The sequence below is a fragment of the Pseudonaja textilis genome, chromosome 2 (assembly GCF_049901715.1).
Source record: "Pseudonaja textilis isolate UNSWEBS1 chromosome 2, rPseTex1.2, whole genome shotgun sequence".
In the NCBI taxonomy this organism is placed as follows: domain Eukaryota; kingdom Metazoa; phylum Chordata; class Lepidosauria; order Squamata; family Elapidae; genus Pseudonaja; species Pseudonaja textilis.
In genome coordinates, this window is record NC_141991.1 from 14,434,904 (window position 1) to 14,454,404 (window position 19,501).

Below are 19,501 nucleotides of genomic sequence, written 5' to 3' on the forward strand. Positions count from 1 at the left end.
TCACTCTTTCCCGCTCCCTCCCCCCCTCCTTCTCCCTCCCTCCCACTCTCTTCCTCCCTCTCTCTTTTCCTCTCTCTCCCACAATCCCTCCCTGTCTATTTTTCTCTCCCTTTCCCTCCCTTTCTCTCTCTTCCTCCCTCTCTCTTTCTCTCTCCCTCTCCCTCCCTTTCTCTCTCCTTCCCTTTTTCTTTTCCTCCCTCTCTCAGCCCTCCCTCTCCCATCTCCCTCCCTCCCCCCCCCTCCCTCTCTTCTCCCTCTTCCCCCCACCCTCCTTCCTCTCTCTCCCCTCCCTTTTCTCTTCCTCCCTCTCTCCTTCCCTCCCTCTCCCATCTTCCCTCCTACCCCCTCCCTTCCTTTCCCCTCCCTGCTCTCTCCCTCCCTCCCACTCTCCCTCCCTCTCTCCCTCTTTCCCCCTCTTTCTTCCTCCCTCCCTCTCTCCTCCCCCTCCCTCCCTTCCTCTCCCCGCCTTCTCTCTTTCAACCTGCTGATGTCTGAAAAACAGGGCCACCAAAAAGAAGCCGCGAAGAATTGCTGCAGGAACTCTGCAGTATTGCAAAAGTCATAAGTCTCTGTTCCTTGACAGCTGGAAACCCTGAAAAAAAACACAATTGTTGTCTGGAAAGTACAGGTGCCACTTGGCAGATCACCATTCCCAGCCCTGAGGACTTATAACCATTCCAGGTTTTCTGGGTGTTGCTGTTTGTGTTCAGAAGGTCAGGATATTGAATAACCTGGCCAACCAATAACCACAAGGAGTGGGGACTGATGTTACTTCTGGGGGTTGTGAAATCTAAAGCCTGTGCAAGCCACATGGCCCTCAGGATCAGATTCCCTCCCTAGGACACTTGGGATAAGGATGCTGTCTTCTGCAAGAGAGAAGAGATCCTGTCTTGAGATGCTGGCTGTAACAAACCAAGCTAAGCTCTAATAAATGAAGGGAATGGCATTGGAAGGAGAAATGTTCCCCAGAGCATCGTGCTGGTTCCAGAGTGATCCAACTAGAGGTGTGCAAAAGCCGGCTGCCCTTCATTGTTCATGCACACATTGTATTGGGAATAGGTGTAAAAGACGGTGAAGATGCTGAACCAGGAGTGGAGAGACCCAGGTTCTAGGTGCCCCTTCAGCTACAGAAGTTCTCTTGGGATCTCTAGGATGATTCTTCCTTCTCAGCTTGGTCTAGTGGCGAAAACGTTGGGCTGGCAAGAGGGAGACGCGGGTTCTAGGTCCTCCTTTGGACTCTGGGCTAGATCGTTCCTCTCAGCCTGGTCTTGTGGTGAAGAGCCACGTTCTAGGTCCCCCTTCAGCCACAGAGGCTCCCTTGAGGACCCAGGGACAGTTCCTCCCGCTCAGCCTGGTTTTGGGTTGAAAATATTGGGCTGGTACCAACAGACCCAGTTTCTAGATCCCTCTCCCACCAGAAAAGCTGCCTTGAGGACTCTGGGACAGTTCCTCCTTCTCAGCCTGGTCTGTGAAAATGATGGGCTGGGTATCAGGAGACCCAGGTTCTAGGTCCCACTTCAATCACAAAAGCTCTCTTAGGGACTCTCGGCTACTGCCTTCTTCCCAGATCAAAAGCCGATAGACAATGCCAGAAATCAAATTCAGCTGTTTATATTCTGATAAGGGGACATTTTGGGACTTGTCATGCAAGCCCTATCAACCATGTTATGAATGTTTCAATGTTTATTTAAATCAGAATAGAGGCGGAAGGGACCTTGGAGGTCTTCTAGTCCAGCCCCTGCTCAAGCAGGAGACCTATAACATTTCAGACAAGTGGCTGTCCAATCTCTTCATAAAACCCTCCAGGGATGAAGCCCCCACAACTTCTGAAGGCAAAGCTGTTCCACGGGTTAATTGTCCTCACTGCTGGAAAGTTTCTCCTTAATTCCAGGTTGCTTCTCTCCTTGGTCAGTTTCCATCCATTGTTTTTTGTCCTGACTTCTGGTGCTTTGGAAAATAAATTAACCCCCCTCCTCTTTGTGACAGCCCTTCAAATACTAGAATACTGCTGTCATGTCACCCCCTAGTCTTTCTTTTCTCCAGACTACCAAACATCTCCAAAGTTCCCAATCACGTCACTAGCTCTACAGAAGGGGTGGGGAACGATGGTGCCTTTATGACTTGTGGACCTTCAACTCCCAGAATTCCTGAGGCAGCCTGTCTCAGGAATTCTGGGAGTTGAAGTCCACAAGTCATAAAGGGACCATCGTTCCCCATCTCTACCCTAAAGCTTGTCTGACAGTGCCTGCCATGAAAACGGTAAGGAAGCCTTTTGGATTTCCAAAAAGCATTTTGTTTTTGATAAATTATTTCTCTCCCTACTTTTCTTCCACCAAACTACCGGAAAAGGAATTGCGATTGGCCGCAAAATGTCTGGGGACACTGGCACTCCCAAAGATATACCTGTCAAACGTGTTTGATGTGAGCCTCCCTTTAAGGGAACTCAGCCCTGTTCCAACTCAATTTACAGCAAGGATTCCCAGGAGGCTTCACACTACAATATACGATCATCAGAATCTCCCTCTGTGATGCTGGGAACCAGTTTCTCCTGTTCAGAAGCTATGCTGGCGAGAAAGACATTTCTCCCAGCGGGTTTGCACAACGGGCTCTTTATTTGCTTATTGCTTATTAGATTAAACCCAAGGGACTCACAGCGGCGTGCTTCCGTGTCTGATTTTTTTTTTCCACAACCACCTTACAAGAAAGAAAGTGATTGGCCCAAAATCATCTAATGGGGTTTTGGTGATTGAAACTAGACACGAGTCTGGATCTCTAAGGATCCAGTCCACTCAGTAACTACAGGTAATTTTTGACTTTCAACCACAATTCAGACCAGAATTCCCATTGCTAAGCAAGTCGGTTGTTAAGTGAGTTGCCTGACTTTATGGCCTTTTTTTGGCCTTGTCTGTTAAGCCAATCACTGCTGTTGTTAAGTAAATCACATGGATGTTATGTGAGTCCAGTTTCCCCATTAATTTTGCTTGTCGGAAGACATCTGGGAAGGTCACAAATAGCAATTTTTAGCAAATTGTATTTGCTAAAAATTGGAAAAATGAGAAAGCACCATCGCAGGAGGAAACTATTAAGAAAATATTGGAATGTGCTGAAATGAGTAGATTGACATTTGAAATTAGAGAACAAGAGGATAAACAATTTTACAAAATTTGGGACCTTTTCTATCAATGGTTAGATAATAAAATACAATAATAGAATATGTAGAATTTTAGAAAATAATGAATATATAAAGATGTATTTCTTTTCTTTTTTGTTATTATATCTATAAAATGTCTTTAGGATAGATTTGGGAGGATTATATGAATTGTTATAAAATAAACTAAGTAAATTATAGTTATCTCGCAAAGTATGAATGAACAAAATTACAGTCAAATGATTGTTTAATAGTGATACTAGGGTATTCAATTTTTGATTGATAATATGAGTTATTATGCAATGTAACTGTAATTGAGACTATGAAATGGATGCACAAAAAATTTGTAAACCAACCGACACACTGCTTGTACACTTATGAAAGAAAGTTGGATGTTTTTATGTTTTGTTTGTTTTTATTTGTCTTTAAAAACCAATAAAACTTGCAAAAAACCCCAAAAACAAATAGCAATCAAAGGACCCCAAAATGTTCCAATTGTTACAAAATACATGCTATTTGCCAAGCACCCAAATTCGGATTATGCGATCACAGGGATATTGTGACAGTCATAAGTGTGAAGAGTGATCGTCAGATCTTTCAGTGCCGTTGCAACTTTGAATGGTTGCTAAACAAATGTTTATAAGTTGAGGACTACCTGCATTTCATAGCTCTAGTTTGGTACTCTGTCATAGATTACTGTGTTTCCCCGAAAATAAGACCCTGTCTTTTTTTTTTTTTTGCCACCAAAAAAGGCACCAGGTCTTATTTTGGGAGGATGTCATCCACTGACTAAAGTCACTGATGCACGTCACCTCGGCCTCCTTTTCGCTGTCAGAGGCCTTCAAGAACTTACTCTTCTGCAGCCAGCAAGGCTTTCCTGAAGGCCTCTGCAGTGGATAACAGAGCTCTGGATCGATCTGGAGCTTTGTTATCAGCTACCGAGGTCTTCAGGACAGCCTTGCCAGCTTTGCTGGCTGCAGAAGAAATGGGCTGGCAAGGCAGGTGTGCGAGGCCTGGCTACAACTGTCCAAAACTAAATAGTAGGGCAGCTCCACCCCGCTCATCCTCTCCCTAACTTAATTTTTATCTGTCCACTCTGGAGTGGGGGGGATATTACTTAGGGCTTATTTTGGGGGTAGGAATTATATTGGGCGCACATATAAAAACCAAGTTAGGACTTACTTTCAGGGTAGGTTGTATTTTCGGAGAAACAGGGTACTTAGTTGCCATCATGTGTGTGACTTTGCCCAAGCGGTATTCCAGTATTTGAGAGACAAGAGGGGGTCAGCTTATTTTCTAAAGCGCCAGAAGGAAAGACAAGAAACAATGGATGAAAACTAATCAAGTAGTGAAGGAACCTGGAATTAAGGAGAAACTTCTAACAGGGAGGACAATAAACCAGTGGAACCGCTTTGCCTCCAGTGTCAGGGCTCCAACAAATCTACCCTCATTCAAATCAAAAGTCTCTAGCCGCATCTCAGAGAAACGTAAATTAATTTATTAGGAGTGGTCATGTTGGCGTAAGCTGGATGCAGCCGATACTAAATTATATCATACATTTCCCCCCTGACCCTTGGTCTTTTTGGCTGCCATTCAGAAGTTGTGGGAGCTTCATCACTGGAGATTTATAAGAAGAGACTGGACACTTGTCTGAAATGCTATAGGGTCTCCTATTTGAGCAGGGGTTTGGACTAGATGACCTCCAAGGTCCCTTCTAACACTATTTTGATTGGAAGAATTTTTTTTATTTGCAAATAAAAAAATTGCCCAGAAATGTGAACATGGGAAAATGGGAAACACGCCTGCTTGAGCGGCACCCTTTTTATACAATTTTAAAATGCACATATTGTCATGAGCCAATCATGGGAGCATACACCAATAATAAAAAATCATCATCAGGCCTACATTTCAGTAGTCATAGCAACATGGTTCAACCAGGGGTTTGATTCAACTAAAAGTTGGAAGGTATGCCAAGGTTTCTACCTTATCACCAACATTCCTACACTAAAAGCATTCCTAAATAACTTGGTACCAGGGTCTCATCAATCCCCTTGATAAGAAGGTGTTTCTAAGAAAGAAGACAAAAAGTTTATTTTCTTCTACAGGTAGTGCTTGACTTACAACCGGTCACTCAACAACAGTTTGAATTTACGACAGACCCCTCAAAAGTTACAGGTGTCCTCAACATTTAGTGACCGTTCAAAGTTACAATGGCACCGAAAAATGTGACTTTTGATTGGTTTTCACAGTTGCAACCTTTGCAGTATCCCCATGGTTGTGTGATCAAAGTTCAGATGCTTGGCAACTGGTTCATACTTATGGCCGTCCTGGGGTCATATAACCACTTTTTGTGACCTTTTGTCAAGCAAAGTCAATGGGGAAGTCAGGTTCACTTAACAACCAGGTTAACTTATCAACTGCAATGAATCACCTAACAATGTCAAGAAAAGTCCGGAAATGTAACTAACACAGTGTTAGGGACATATTATCATATGTGGTGGTCAGGCATCAAAGCAAAAGAATTTTGGTGGCAGATTAACAAATGGTTGGAAGAGATGCTTGGCTAAAAAATAGAGTTTAGACCAGAATTGTTCCTATTGGGAATTATAGAAGGAAAATATAGCAAAGGAATGATATACTTAATGTTACATGTTATAACTGCTGCAAGATTGGTCGATGCCCAAAATTGGAAGAATGGGAATTTCCCCGAGGAAAGTGAAATAATAAAGAAAATTTTGGTCTGTGCAGAGATGGATAGGCTAACATTAGAAATTAAAGATAAAGGTGAGACAGAATATTATGAAGTCTGGAACAAAATGTACCAATGGTTAGAGTCGAAGAAAGGAAGTTGGAATAAAAAAACCAAAAACCAATTGTGATGCTTTTATAAGACTGAAGGTGGAAGATTCTTAAGCTAAAGACAATGTAATATAATGATTATGTAAAAAGAACGTGCAAGGAAATTATGTGGTTAATAGGAAAATATACAAATAGCACCAACTTAGTAATGTAGAATAAGGAAGAGATCAATTGTTATATGTGGGTTTTATGTTATAGCATCTATGGCAAAATAACTGCCAGGAAAGTCCCACTGTGTTCAACTGTTTTAATGTTTATCCAATAAAATTTGTTAAAAAAGAAAAGAAAAGTCATAAAATGGGGCAAAACTCATTTAACAAATGTCTCACTTAACCACAAAAATGCTGGGCTCAATTGTGGTCGTAAGTCAAGGACTACCTGCACTTACAACCTGGATTTGGAGTATTGATCGTTGTCCCCCACCCTTACCCCACCATGTGATCCCATTTTGGGCCCTTGGAAACCGCCCCGCATTTATGGCAGTTTGCAGCTGGGGAATTCTGGGAGTTGAAGTCCATATATCTTAAAGTTGTCCAGGTTAAGAAACATTGAAATAGATTGTATCTATAAACAGGTGTGAGTTGAAGATGGTGGTCTTGTATTTCTGCCTCCGTTTTCCTTCTTTGTATTTACAGCAAGCAAGAGTTCCACTTGTAAAAGTAGCATGAAAGTTTGCGGGCTACTCTGAGCACAACGTTTATGCACACATGAAGAACATCCATGACTACATTTGTGGCCTGTGTTCCACATGCAAGTGATCGTCAGACCTCTGGTTCTAATGTTTCTGCTGAAAAAAAACCCCATGATGATAGTTAGAAGAAACTGGAAAAGTCGATGTCACAACACTGCAAAGGTTGCATTTGTGTTGTTTTGTTGTTGTGCTGTTTTGTATTTGTGTTGTTTTTAACTGTGTAAAATTCAATAAAAAATTATTTTTTTAAAAAAAGAAAAAACCACGATGAACAAAGAAGGTATGGCAATGATTCCTTCCACAGTGAAAAGCGAATAGCCTCGTATCAGAACAGGCTGCTGTTAAAACTAGGAATGGATGGAAATGCCCTCTCCTGACCAAATCATTTCTGGCTCTTACATACAGGAGACAGGATACAAAGGAGCAGGAATTTTAATGACTGTTTACGCATACAGATAGTCCTTGACTTACAACAGTTTGTTTAGTGACTGTTCAGACGCAAGGGTCTTCAAACTTGCCAATTTTAAGACTTGTGGAATTTAACTCCCAGAATTCCTAATAAAAATACTTTATTAAACAAATTTATACACATACAATAAAACCAAACATTCCACTTGTCGCAACGTAAGCAATGTGTTGACTCAATCTGACATCTCTCAAATTATGTAGAATAACCATGCACACTTATTACATTTATAACACAAAGTTTCATCTAATTATATATTACAAAAATAGTTGCATGTAATGTTGCTAATTTCCATCATACCTTTTTATTGGACTTTGTTTTGTTCCTTTCATGTCTACCTTCCAACCAACTGTACCAAAAATTCCAAATCTCATAGTATTCTGACTCCTCTTAAGTTCTATTGACAACCTGTCCATTTCTGCACATTCCAAAACTTTCTTTATAATCATGAAGTCGGGGGAAGTATTTTCACATTTCTAATTTTGGGCAAAGGCAAGCCTTGCTCCTGTTAATACTTGGAGTATAATATATAATAACATTTTACTATTTGTTTATTTTAAAATTCTTAATAAAAATATCTCTGGTTTCCATTCAATTTTTTAACTTTTGTAATTTCTTCTAGCCAATTTCTAATTTTCTGCCAATATTTTTTTGCTTTTGGGCAGGTCCACCACATATGATACTAGATTCCCTGCTCATAGCCACATTTCCAACAGCTTGCCAAATTATTGGGAAACATTTTTGCAAGTCTCGCTGGCAGTAAATGCCAACAATAAAACAGAATTCCTGAGCTTAAGATGACTGGAGGAGGAATTCTGGGAGCTGAAGTCCACAAGTCTTAAAGCTGTCATGTTTGAAGACTCCTGGTTCAAAGTTACAAGGGCATTGAACAATGCAACTTTACAACCGTTTTTCACAGTTATGACCTTCGCAGCATCCTTATGATCATGTTATCAAAATTCAGTTGCCCACCAACTGGTTCATATTTATGACGGTTGCTGCGTCCCAAGGTCATGGGATCACCTTTTGTGACCTTCAGACAAGCAAAGTTCATGGGGAATCCAGATTCACTTAACAACCGGGTTACTAACTTATCCACTGCAGTGATTCTCTTAACCACCGTGGCAAGAAAAGTTGCAAAACGGGGCAAATTTCACTTAACAAAGGTCTCACTTCACAACAGAAATTTTGGGCTCAATTGTGGTCGTAAGGGCTACCTATACAGCAGCGGTGCATTTCAAACATTTTTACCACCGGTTCAGTGGGGGTGGCTTGGTGGGTGGGTGTGCTTTGTACACAAACTTTGTTCATGTACCAAACACGGACATTGCACAGGCACAGAGGTTTTCCGACTCGCCTCCTGCAATCCTGCACTCTCCCTGTCGCTTCAGCGGCTGCCCTGCCGGCAATCTGCCGTGCCGCGCAAAGCAGCGCCGCTTCAAAAGCAGGACATAAAGGTTAGTATGGGAGCCACATCAGGTGCTCTTATGCCCATGTGTGCCTGTTTATCTCTTGCAGTCCAGCTAGAAGCCTAATGGAGCTCTTTTGGATTTGGGAAATTGAGTTTGGGGGGGGCACCCTACCTCCTGGAGGGCATTGTGCTCAGGAGAGTATCTGCAGCCTGGAATGATAACGTTGCAAGGTGGGCTAAACAAAAGCTAAAAATTGGTGCTGTGGCTCAAACCATAGAATTCTCGGTGCTAGAAGGGAGGGAGGGACGGAGGGAGGAGGAGAAATAATTATGATTTACAGCCAGAGCTTCTCAGGGTCACTCCACTGCTGTTTTACATCTGCTAAAACAGCCACTTGACATTTTCCAGTTGAAAGACTGTTATCAGCTCCTGATTGTTGTCCAAGTAAATACAGTCACATGACGCTGCCCTTGGTTATAATGTAATTCCTTCCAGAAAGGTTGGAACAGGTCCGAGTCCGGGAGAAGTCACTCCAAAAGACTGTTCTCCCCCTCCCTCCTCCCTCCCTCTCTCCCCTCCCCTCCACCTCTCCCCCCTCCTTCTCCTCTCCCCCCTCCCCTTCCCTCCCTGCCTCCTCCTCTCCTTCTCTCTCTCTCCCCCTCTCCCCTCTGCCTCCCCTCTCCTTTTCTCTCTCCCCCTCTCCTCTCCCTCCCTTCTCCTTCTCTCCCTCCCTCCCTCTCTCTCTCCCTCTCTCTTTACCTCGCTCTCCTTCTCTCTCTCCCTCTCCATCCCTCCCATTCTCCCTCTCTCTGTGTTGTGCATGTAAAGGGCATTTTTAGGTTAGATGTTAGGAGAAATAGGATTCCTTAGTGTAAGAGTTCCAATTTAATTGAGAACTATTTGGGGGCAAGAAGTCTCTGAAACGGCATAGATGCCCTAGAAATTTCTGGGTCAGCTCTGAATATTGCAGTTTAAAATGTTACAACTTGATGCAAAAGAGGAAAGCTTCTGAATACTGTCAAAGAGAACGGACTGATTACAAATATTCTATATATACCATAAGGGTATCTATTGACACCATTTTCTTTTAAATACCCCATAATCCCTTGCAGGAGTGGAATCTGGGCAACTGAATGGAGCTGAGTGTTTACTGGCTGGATGCTCTTCTTGTTGCCAATGCAGAGTTTTGTTCAGCAGATATATTCTCAGTATGCATAGAGAAATATCTGCCTCTACCTAGGATCAAACTCACAGCCTCCTGATTGTGAAACGAGAGCTCCACCTCTAGGCCACCACACCACTCATAAGGGTATCTATTATATCCTGGGGGCTAAACTAGAAGATCTCCAGGTCCCTTCCAGCTCTATTCTGATTCTGATCCTGTTGGGCATATCAGCATCAGAAGGATAAATGACATTAATGGTCACCATCCTTTAGCATAAAACAGTACTAATTAAACAAGCCCAATGGATGGATGGATGGATGGATGGATGGATGGATGGATGGTGTAAATAAATCCATCCATGTGGACATGTAGAGTATATTAAATGAAATTTGTGTTTTCTAGTGAGTCTTGGTACCTTAAACCAAGTTTATCATCTAAAAATCCAGATCCAGATAGAGCCTTTAGCTGACCTTGTTAAAATTTATTGTGCAAACGCAGCCACTTGTTCGTGTTTAATCAAGCTGATTCATAGTTGTTGTGCTGAGAATCCAGCCAACTGGATTCAGGAAGTTTCCAAGAAAGTCATTAATTATTCCAATGGTCAGTCTGTTCTAATTAAACATTAAAAGAGTTGCCATTCCAGAACCATGGGCAGCGCTCTTATTTATTTTATTGGTTAGAGCCCTAATTTGTCCTGCAGAAATTGAGCAATACTGGCATGACTGAGGTGGTGGGGTCCTCTGAAAAGTTGTATGTGTGGGGTGCATCATTCTGGGGTGACTTTCAATAAGATAATATAACTTTTATTGTTACTTTTTCTGTGAACAAACTGGCATAAACATATATGGCATCCTGATGATGGCAGATGAGATTCTGCCGAAACGTTGCTACAACTTTAAAAGCACAACTACAATGACGTGGGAAAATACCCGAACAAAGCTGAATGCCATATATGTAAGTACCCGCGAAAACTTAAGAAAACAAATATACATATATATACATATACACATATTTATACACACGTATGTAGAGTAGGGTAGGGTAGAATAGAAACAGAAACAGAAACGAATAGAATAACAGAGTTGGAAGGGACCTTGTAGGTCATCTAGTCCAACCCCCCGCCCAAGCGGGAGACCCTACACCATTTCTGACAAATGGCGGTCCAATCTCTTCTTGAAAGTCTCAAGTGATGGCACTCCCACAACTTCTGAAGACAAAGCTGTTCCATTGGTTGATTGCTCTCACTGTCAGAAAATTTCTCCTTATTTCCAGGTTGAATCTCTCCTTGCTCAGTTTCCATCCATTATTCCTTGTCTGGCCTTCGGGTGCTTTGGAAAATAGCTTGACTCCTTCCTCTCTGTGGCAGCCCCTCAAATATTGGAAGACTGCTTTCATGTCCCTCCTGGTCCTTCTCTTCACTAGACTAGCCATGCCCAGTTCCTGTAACTGTTCTTCATATGCCTTAGTCTCTAGTCCCCTAATCATCCTGGTTGCTCTTCTCTGTACTTTTTCTAGAGTCTCAACATCTTTTTTATAATGTGGTGACCAAAATTGGATGCAGTACTCTAGGTGTGGTCTTACTAAGGCTTTATAGAGTGGTATTAGTACCTCACTTGATCTTTGATACACACACACATGCATACATACATAAGAATAGAAGTAGAGTAGAATGTATGTGATGTTATGTGTTATGTTATTTTATGTTATATGCTTTATGTTATGTTATTATACACACACCCATATATATATTAATCACAGACCATTTTGAATACACGGTGGAAATGTTTGGAAAATCAAGTTTCAGGGCTTCGGGGAGAAGGGACTAAACCTGGTTCGCATCCACGTGGCATCTCCACGACTTCTTTCACTGAAAAACAGCTTCCAAAAGGCAACGTGGAAAGGGGCTGGAGGGGGCGGGCTTAGAACGTCGGTACCTGGCGTTGCCGGGGACGCCTGCGCGGTTGCTAAGGCGTTCGTTGAGGGGACCCTTCCCGGATCTGACGCGCCGGCGCGCTGGCACCAGAGGGGAAATAAACAAGAAAGGGGAGCGCGAAGGAGGGAGTGAGATCAGCTGGTGGAAGAGGGCGGGGAAGCGGCTGCCGGCTTCATCCAAGGCAAGATCTGGTGGGTGATCGGGGAAATGAAGCGGTAGTTTATGGGGAGGGGGAAGTTTACGGGTGCATAAATTGGGAGCATCGGATGCATAAATTGGGAGCATCGATCTAGGACACGCATACACACATACATAAAAGAGATCTAGAAGAGATTCGAATTGCTTGATGATCATATCTTGGAACGGGGTTGATTTATTTATTTATATTTGTCAAGCAAGTATTAGATAACAGGTATAAGTATAAGCATGGTTATGAATACATGAAATGGATACGAATCAAAAAGAAACAATAGGACAGGGACGCTTATACCCGCCCTCTACAGAACTCTTAGGAAAGGGGTGAGGTCAATAGTAGACAGTCTAAGGTTAAAGTTTTTGGGGTTTGAGGAAGAAACCACAGAGTCAGGTAGAGTATTCCAGACATTGACCACTCTGTTGCTGAAGTCGTATTTCCTGCAATCAAGTTTGGTGTGGTTTACCTTGAGTTTTTATCTATTGTGTGCTCTTGTATTGTTATGGTTGAAGTTGAAGTATTCATTGACAGGTAGGACATTGCAATGTATAATTTTATATACTATGCTTACAAAGTGCGTGTTTATTTTCGCCAAAACAAAAACCAGGCTTTACCTAATGGGACTGGAGTGATTTACTCGGTCTCGATCCGGAGGAGTTTTTAATTCCTTTTAAATCTTGGGCAGGGCAGGACTTTTTCCTCTCTCCCCAGAAAACTCCCCTCCATCCATCCACGGTTTGCAATAGGGGGAGAAGCTAATGGGATTGTAAGGGGAATTCCTAATGGGCTTTTCTTTTCTTTTTTTGCCCAAATTCAAGCCACAAACTTGCAAGGATGGACCTGTAACTGTATGAGGGGTGGGGTGGGGGCGGAGGGGTGGGGGAAAGGGACCCTGAAGATTAAAGGATCATGGGCGGTGTAGTCTCTCTGACGACTAGAGGGCGCCCGACAAGATCAGGGTTGACTCTTCTGCCATCTCATCCATTGCAAATCCGAGAAGGGAAAGATTTCAGCGGGAGTGGGGTGGAAAACGACGCGTCTGAAAAGAGGCTTTACTTAAACCGGAGGGCATCGGAGGAGCTCTTTCGTCGCCCTACGCCGAGAAAAGAGGCTGCTGTGCCTTTAAGAGCCGCCCGGTGCGCCAAGGCAAGCAGCTCCGGACTGTGAGAAGCTTTTTTTTTTTTAAGCGGCTTTGCAATAAAATAAAATAAAATAAGCCAAGCGGGCGCTCTCGCTTTCTCGGCCGCCCTTGCTGGATCTCCACCTGGGCATCCGCCAGAGATGGAGGAGCGACTCAATTGGCCGTGACGTGACGTGACGGGAGTCGCCATTCGCGTGGAATTGTTTTTTTTGCACGGTTTGGAAGACGCGGCATCAAGCGAGGTGATGGACTCGCGCGACAGGCCTCTTTCCCTTCGTTTTGGGCGGGGGGGCTCTCGTGGGGTGGGCATGTTTCTAACCGGGTTAGGTTTAGAGAGAAATCGGAATCCGGTTTGTGGCCGGGTCGGGAAATCGAACCACGGTGTAGTAGTCGATTCTTGCATTCACGCGATGTGGCCTTTACTAAGGAGGGTGGGTTGGGTTCACACAACACGTTGAGGTCAAACGTGGGTGGCCGGTTAGTAGTTTTGTGGTTTGATTAAGATTTGGGGCTGAGGGATTTTTCCCGTACAAATAGTCCTTGATTTACAACAGCTCATCTAGTGACCTCTGGAAAAAAAAAGGGACTTATGAACGGTTTTCACACTTATCATTCCCGTGGCTGTGTGATTAAACTTCAGGTGCGTGGCAACTGACTCATATTTATGACGGTTGCAGTGTCCTGCGGTCATAGGACCATGTTTTGAGACTTTCTGATGGGCAAAGTTGATGGGGAAGCCAGATTCACTTAACCATTTTAATAATTTAACAGCTGTTGTAAAACGTAGCCAAAAAAAACCTCACTTAACAAATGTCCCGCTTAGCAGCAAAATTGTTGAGCTCAGTTGTGGCCGTAATTGGGCACAAAAGGCTTGGATGTCAGCTGACCGATGACATTTGAGCTTAGAGAGTGACTGAGCCCGCATGGCTGGTGTGCAATGACATGGGTCATTTATAATATATAAGCCCTGAATAAGTGGGGTAATTGTGCATTGTGGTGTGTGTTTTCAGTTACGGGTAAGTGTAACACTATCATTACTGTAGGAATTGTTGATAATTAAGTTTAGCTACTGCAGTAGTTAACTTTTGGATTTTCCCATGCCATGTTTCACTCTTCATTAGTCAGATTTTCTTTGTGTTTTTCATCTCAGTCATTCTAAAGATTGGCTGACTTTGTCATGCTGCCTTAGGAAACAGGAAGAATAAAAGGCAGCACTACTCGTGGATGTTTGACCTGGTAAATGATTGCCTTTCGGTGACATTTGTAGTGCAAGACTTGTGGGTTGTAATCTGGGAGCTCTTGATTTTCTTGATTTGATTTTTTTCTTGTGAGGAGGGCAATCTGAAATTTGGAACCAGGTCAGAAAGTGACTACCATCTGGGGGAAAAAGGCACTCAGACTTTTCGGATGTCTCATTTCAAAAACAAGAAGAGAATAAAAAAAGTCCCTCACTTGGAGCCCAGAGCTTGCATGAATAGAACAGAATATCAGAATTGGAAGGGACCTTGGAGGTCTTCTAGTCCAACCCCCTCTCTAGGCAGGAAACCCTACACCACTTCAGACAAATGGTTATCCAACATCTTTTTAAAATCTTCCAGTGTTGGAGCATTCACAACTTCTGAAGGCAAATTGTTCCACTGATTGATTGTTCTCACTGTCAAGAAATTTCTCCTTAGTTCTAAGTTGCTTTTCTCCTTGATTAGTTTCCACCCTTGTCCTGCCCTCAGTTGCTTTGGAGAATAGCTTGACTCCCGCTTCTTTGTGGCAGCCCCTGAGATATTGGAAGACTGCTATCATGTCTGCCCTAGTCCTTCTTTTCATTAAACTAGACATATCCAGTTCTTGCAACCATTCTTCATATGTTTTAGCTTCCAGTCCCCTAATCCTCTTGGTTGCTCTTTTCTGCACTCTTTCTAGAGTTTCAACATCTTTTTTATATCGTGGTGACCAAAACAGACTAGACATACCCAGTTCCTGAAACCTTTCTTTATAGGCATGGTGTTAAGAGGAGGCATAAATGGTGTGCCTACGTAGAATAGGTCATATGCCTTGCATTAGCCTGTGTGAAGCCAACTAATATACTAATAAATTATGATTTAGCACAGTAGTTCTTAAACTGTGGTCTGGGGGCCATGATGTCATCACAGGGGGCCTGTAAAGGCTTGAAAAAATGGTATGATTTAAACACTGAGTTAAGTCTTGGTGGGCCGTGGCCACGGTCCATGGCCCCAAAGGGTATTTAAAGGGGAATCCGTGGTGAAGAACCACTGATTTCGTATATGTTGTATAAGCAGTTGTGACTTATTTATTACAAGTATTCCTCAACTTACGACCCCAATTGAGCCCTAAATTTTTGTTGCTAAGCCAGACAGTTGTTAAGTGAGTTTTGCTTCATTTTATGACTTTTCTTGCCACTGTTGTTAAGTGATTTTGCTTGTCAGAAGGTTGCAAAAGCGGGAACGCATAATCCCAGGACCCCACAACCACAACCATCATAAATGTGAATCAGTTGGCAAGTGTCTGAATTGTGGTAACTTTGAATGGTCACTAAACAAACTGTTGTAAGTCGAGGACTACGTAGCTTGTGTATTTTGCATATCCAAGATGGCTTAGTTCATTTTTCATACTTCATAATGTGGGGTTTTGTTTTATTATGTTGCGTGAACTGAGTCATGGCGTTTATAACCAGGATTCCTAGCTTAGAACAAAATATGAACTCTTCCATTCTTATAGATATATTGGATAGAATGTTGTAAGGATAGAAAATAGGGAAACATACTTTTAACAGTATTTGTGTAACTAGATTTAGCTATATTTGTGTTTCCTTTTTATCTGATGCCTTTTCTTTCGCTTAATATTCTTTATTCCTTTTCTGCAGTTCACATAACATTGCTAATGCTGAAAGGGTACTGTAGGGTTAGTGTGTGCATATGATTAAAAATGGGCATTTTTGAGCCCATGCTCAGCTCAGCAGCTTACCATCTTTAGCAGAATTAAACTTTCAGATGTTTTTTTTAACCCACAAATCCAGCTTCTTATTATTTCTGTAACTGGAGAGAGTAACTACATCTGTACAGTGTATCTTTCTCTATGCTTAACTTAACCATGCTTATAAGTTTGATTTGCTGGTTACACAAAGCCACAATCAAACCTGGATTCCTGCAAACTGTGGTTGAGTTTTACTTCAAGAATGGCATGTGAAATAACCGGCAAAGAATGTCACATTACGATTGCTTATCATTTGGAAGTCAGAAATCCGTTGTTGATCCACTGCAAGTCAACCAGGTCGAAGATTAGATCTCAGAATGAATTTTCCCTACCTGTATCCAGTGCAAGGATCATTTCCCTGAATTGACTCCTCAAGTTACAACCACCATTGAGCCCAGATTTTATGTGGCTAAGCGAGAAATTTGTTCAGTGAGTTTCACCCCATTTTACGACTTCTCTTGCCACCTTTGTTAAGTGAATCAATTCACTTGTTAAATTAGTAACGCAGTTGTTAAATGAATCAGGTTTCCCCATTGACTTTGCTTGTCAGAAGGTCGCAAAAGGGGATCCACATGACCCCCCAGGACACTGCAACCGTCATAAATGTGAGTCAGTTGCCAAGCAACTGAATTTTGATCACATGACCATGGGGATGCTGCAATGGTCATAAGTCACTTTTTTAGTGCCGTTGTAACTTTGAATGGTCCCTAAGCGAAGGCTTGTAAGTTGAGAACTATTTGTATTTTGTTTGAAAGTCATATATTAGGAGAGGAAAATTTATGATGGGGTTGGATAGAAGCTTCTATTAGCCAAGACAGCATAAACAATTCCCAACAGCTTTTCTTAGTTGTACCTTAGACATTTGTACTTTTCCTAGACAGATGAAAATAGCAAGCTACATATATTTTAGATATTGCTCTGTTGCGTTGGCTTTCAGTGCCACCACTTAGTTATATCCCTTTGGGGCCTTTCATCTTCCTGCAATTTCTGGCTCTGCATCCTCCTTTCCACTTTTAAAAAGCACCATAACATTTTGCAACCAGCCAACTCAAAGTCGGTGCTAAACCTGAATACCTTCCCCCCCCACCCCCTGAATGCCATCACTCTGTTAAACAAATAATTCGCTCAACACCGTTGAACTATTTACTAAGTCTGCATTACCATTACTGTTACTATAACTCCTCCCACCCTTCCTTTCATCCATCTCCTCCCACTTATGACTGTATGACTATACAACCTTGTTGCTTGTATCCTAATGATTTATATTGACCGTTTCCTAGTATGGTTTGATTGCTTATTGTACCCTATGACTATCATGAAAGGAGCTTTGGTGGTGCAATGGTTAGAGTGCAGTACTGCGCGCTATTCCCACTACAGTTTGGCCGATCGAATCCCACCAGCCTCAAGGCTGACTCAGCCTTCCATCCTTCTGAGGTGGGTACAATGAGGACCCAGATTATTGGGGGGCAATAGGCTGACTCTGTAAACCACTTAGAGGTAAACCACTTGAGGTAATTCCCCATTAGGAGAATGAGCGCATACAGGGAGACGTATAGAGAGGAGTGTTGGAATAATACACACAGAGCACGCAGATACACTGTACAGTAAATGTAGGTTTTTACTTCCAGAAAGGTTTAAGCAAAGTCCAAAATAAGCAATCCAAAAATCATTCACAGGTAAAATCAGTCAGTTTTCAACCCAGGGATAATCCAAATATCAAATTCCAGTGTCAAAAACAGTTCAGTATCAGACTTACATTAAATCCAGTAATATCAGTCAATTAGGAAAAATGGAGGAACGGCAATATTTCCCAACAGAAGGAAACAGAGAAAAGGGTAATGGAAAGGGAAAGGGTATGGAAAGGAATTGGGTATGGCTAGTCTAGAGAAAAGAAGGACTAGGGGTAACATGACAGCAGTTTCCCAATATCTAAGGGGGCTGTTGCAAAAAACAGGGGGGTCAACCTATCTTCCAAAGCAACCTAGGAGAGAAGCAACGTAACAGAAATTTCCTGACAATTAATCAGTGAAACGACTTACCTCTTGGAAGTTGTGGGTGCTCCCCAACATTGGAGGCGTTTTAGAAGAGATTGAACAACTATCTGAAATGGTATAGGATTGAGCGGGGGCGGCGGGGGGTTGGACTAGTCCAGTGGTCACCAACCAATGGCCTGGGGACTGCTGGTGGTCTGTGAGAAAATTTTGGTGGTCCACAGAGAAATGTCACCCCTAAAGTGCCCCCCAAGCAATTAACGTGGAGGGTGAAGGATGTGTGTTTATGTTTATTTTCATGGTCATGATGTGCACTGAAGATGGTGTTTGATTTCGTTGTAGGAAGCGTGATGACAGTAAAGTAAACTAACTAACTAATCCAGTTAGTTGCGCGGGAACACAAGGCTGCGCTGCCCACATGGCCCGCGGGAGCACAAGGCTTGCGTCGCTTGCATTGCGAACAACACGAGGTAGTGAGGGGAGGGGGGAAAGGGTGGAGGGGGGAAACTTGCCCCATGTACCTTGCCTGGCCACTGGGCTGCTTCTTTCCGCTTCTTTCTTCTGTTTTTGGCTGCATGCAAGGAAAGCACCAAAAGTCTTTCTTTCTCTCACCCAAACTCCGCCAGCAATGAGTCTTTGGGACCTGCAAGGCATCCTGCTTCAAGAGGCTGCGCCATTCTGGCGGAGTTTGGGGAAGAGAAAGAAAGACTCCTGCTGCTTCTGCTGCTTTCCTTGCATGAAGCCAAAAGTCTCTCTCCCCCACTCCCCCAAGAACAGAGCTGGAGACGGTATCCTGTGATCCCAAATAAAGAACGATCGATCGGTAGGAAAACAGGGTTAGGAATTTTCCTGCAGACTTTTGGGGGGATTTTCCTAGGGTCTCTGGTCCTTGAGATTTAAAATTACGAGTTTGGTGGTCCCAGAAGTCCAAAAGGTTGTCGACTCCTAGACTAGAAGACCTCCAAGGTCCCTTCCAACTCTGTAATTCTCTTACTAGATAGCAAGGAAACTGATTCCATCTAGTCATCAGCAATTGGGTAGACCAATCCTGCTATTGGCTACCGGAGAGTGGTCAAGCCAGCAAGAATTTACTCCCATTTCCATAGCTTTTTGTCCTTGGTCATTCTCTTTTACCATTTAGATAAGGAAATATCTCTGAAATGATGACTCAACAGTCTTGGGTTGTCTTGTACGCTTTTAAATATGTTTTCCCCCCATGAAAGGGCCAATCACTGCAGTTGTTCAGTTAGTAACACTAATCTGGCTTCCCCATTGACTTCGCTTGTCCGGGGTTTCAAAAGTTGATCGCAGGACCTTGGAACACTGCAACCGTCATAAATATGAGTCAATTGCCAAGCATCCAAATTTTGATCACATGACCATGCTATAATGTAGCAGTGGGATCTTACCTGTTCCACTATCGGTCTGGTGATTGCACACGCAGCTTTCCCCACGATAGCTGAGGCCTGCAGCACCAATCAACTGAGAGGATGTAGAAGAGAAAAGTGCAGGAG

General features: G+C 42.9%; 1 protein-coding gene across 7 annotated transcripts in view; it reads left to right on the top strand.

Annotated features, from left to right (window-relative positions):
• Window positions 1-8,504: 8,504 nt before the first annotated feature.
• Window positions 8,505-19,501, top strand: part of PPT2 (palmitoyl-protein thioesterase 2) — a 73,456-nt gene continuing 62,459 nt past the window's right edge. Inside the window, exons 1-2 of one of the 7 annotated variants that reach the window (XM_087928556.1) lie at window positions 12,997-13,250; window positions 18,330-18,457. The gene's annotated coding sequence lies outside the window, so the exon portion shown is untranslated. Of the gene's footprint in view, window positions 8,622-11,712; window positions 11,866-12,793; window positions 13,251-18,329; window positions 18,458-19,501 lie in introns of those variants that run through there. The other 6 variants (XM_087928557.1, XM_087928560.1, XM_026720076.2 and 3 more) reach the window with 6 other exon arrangements.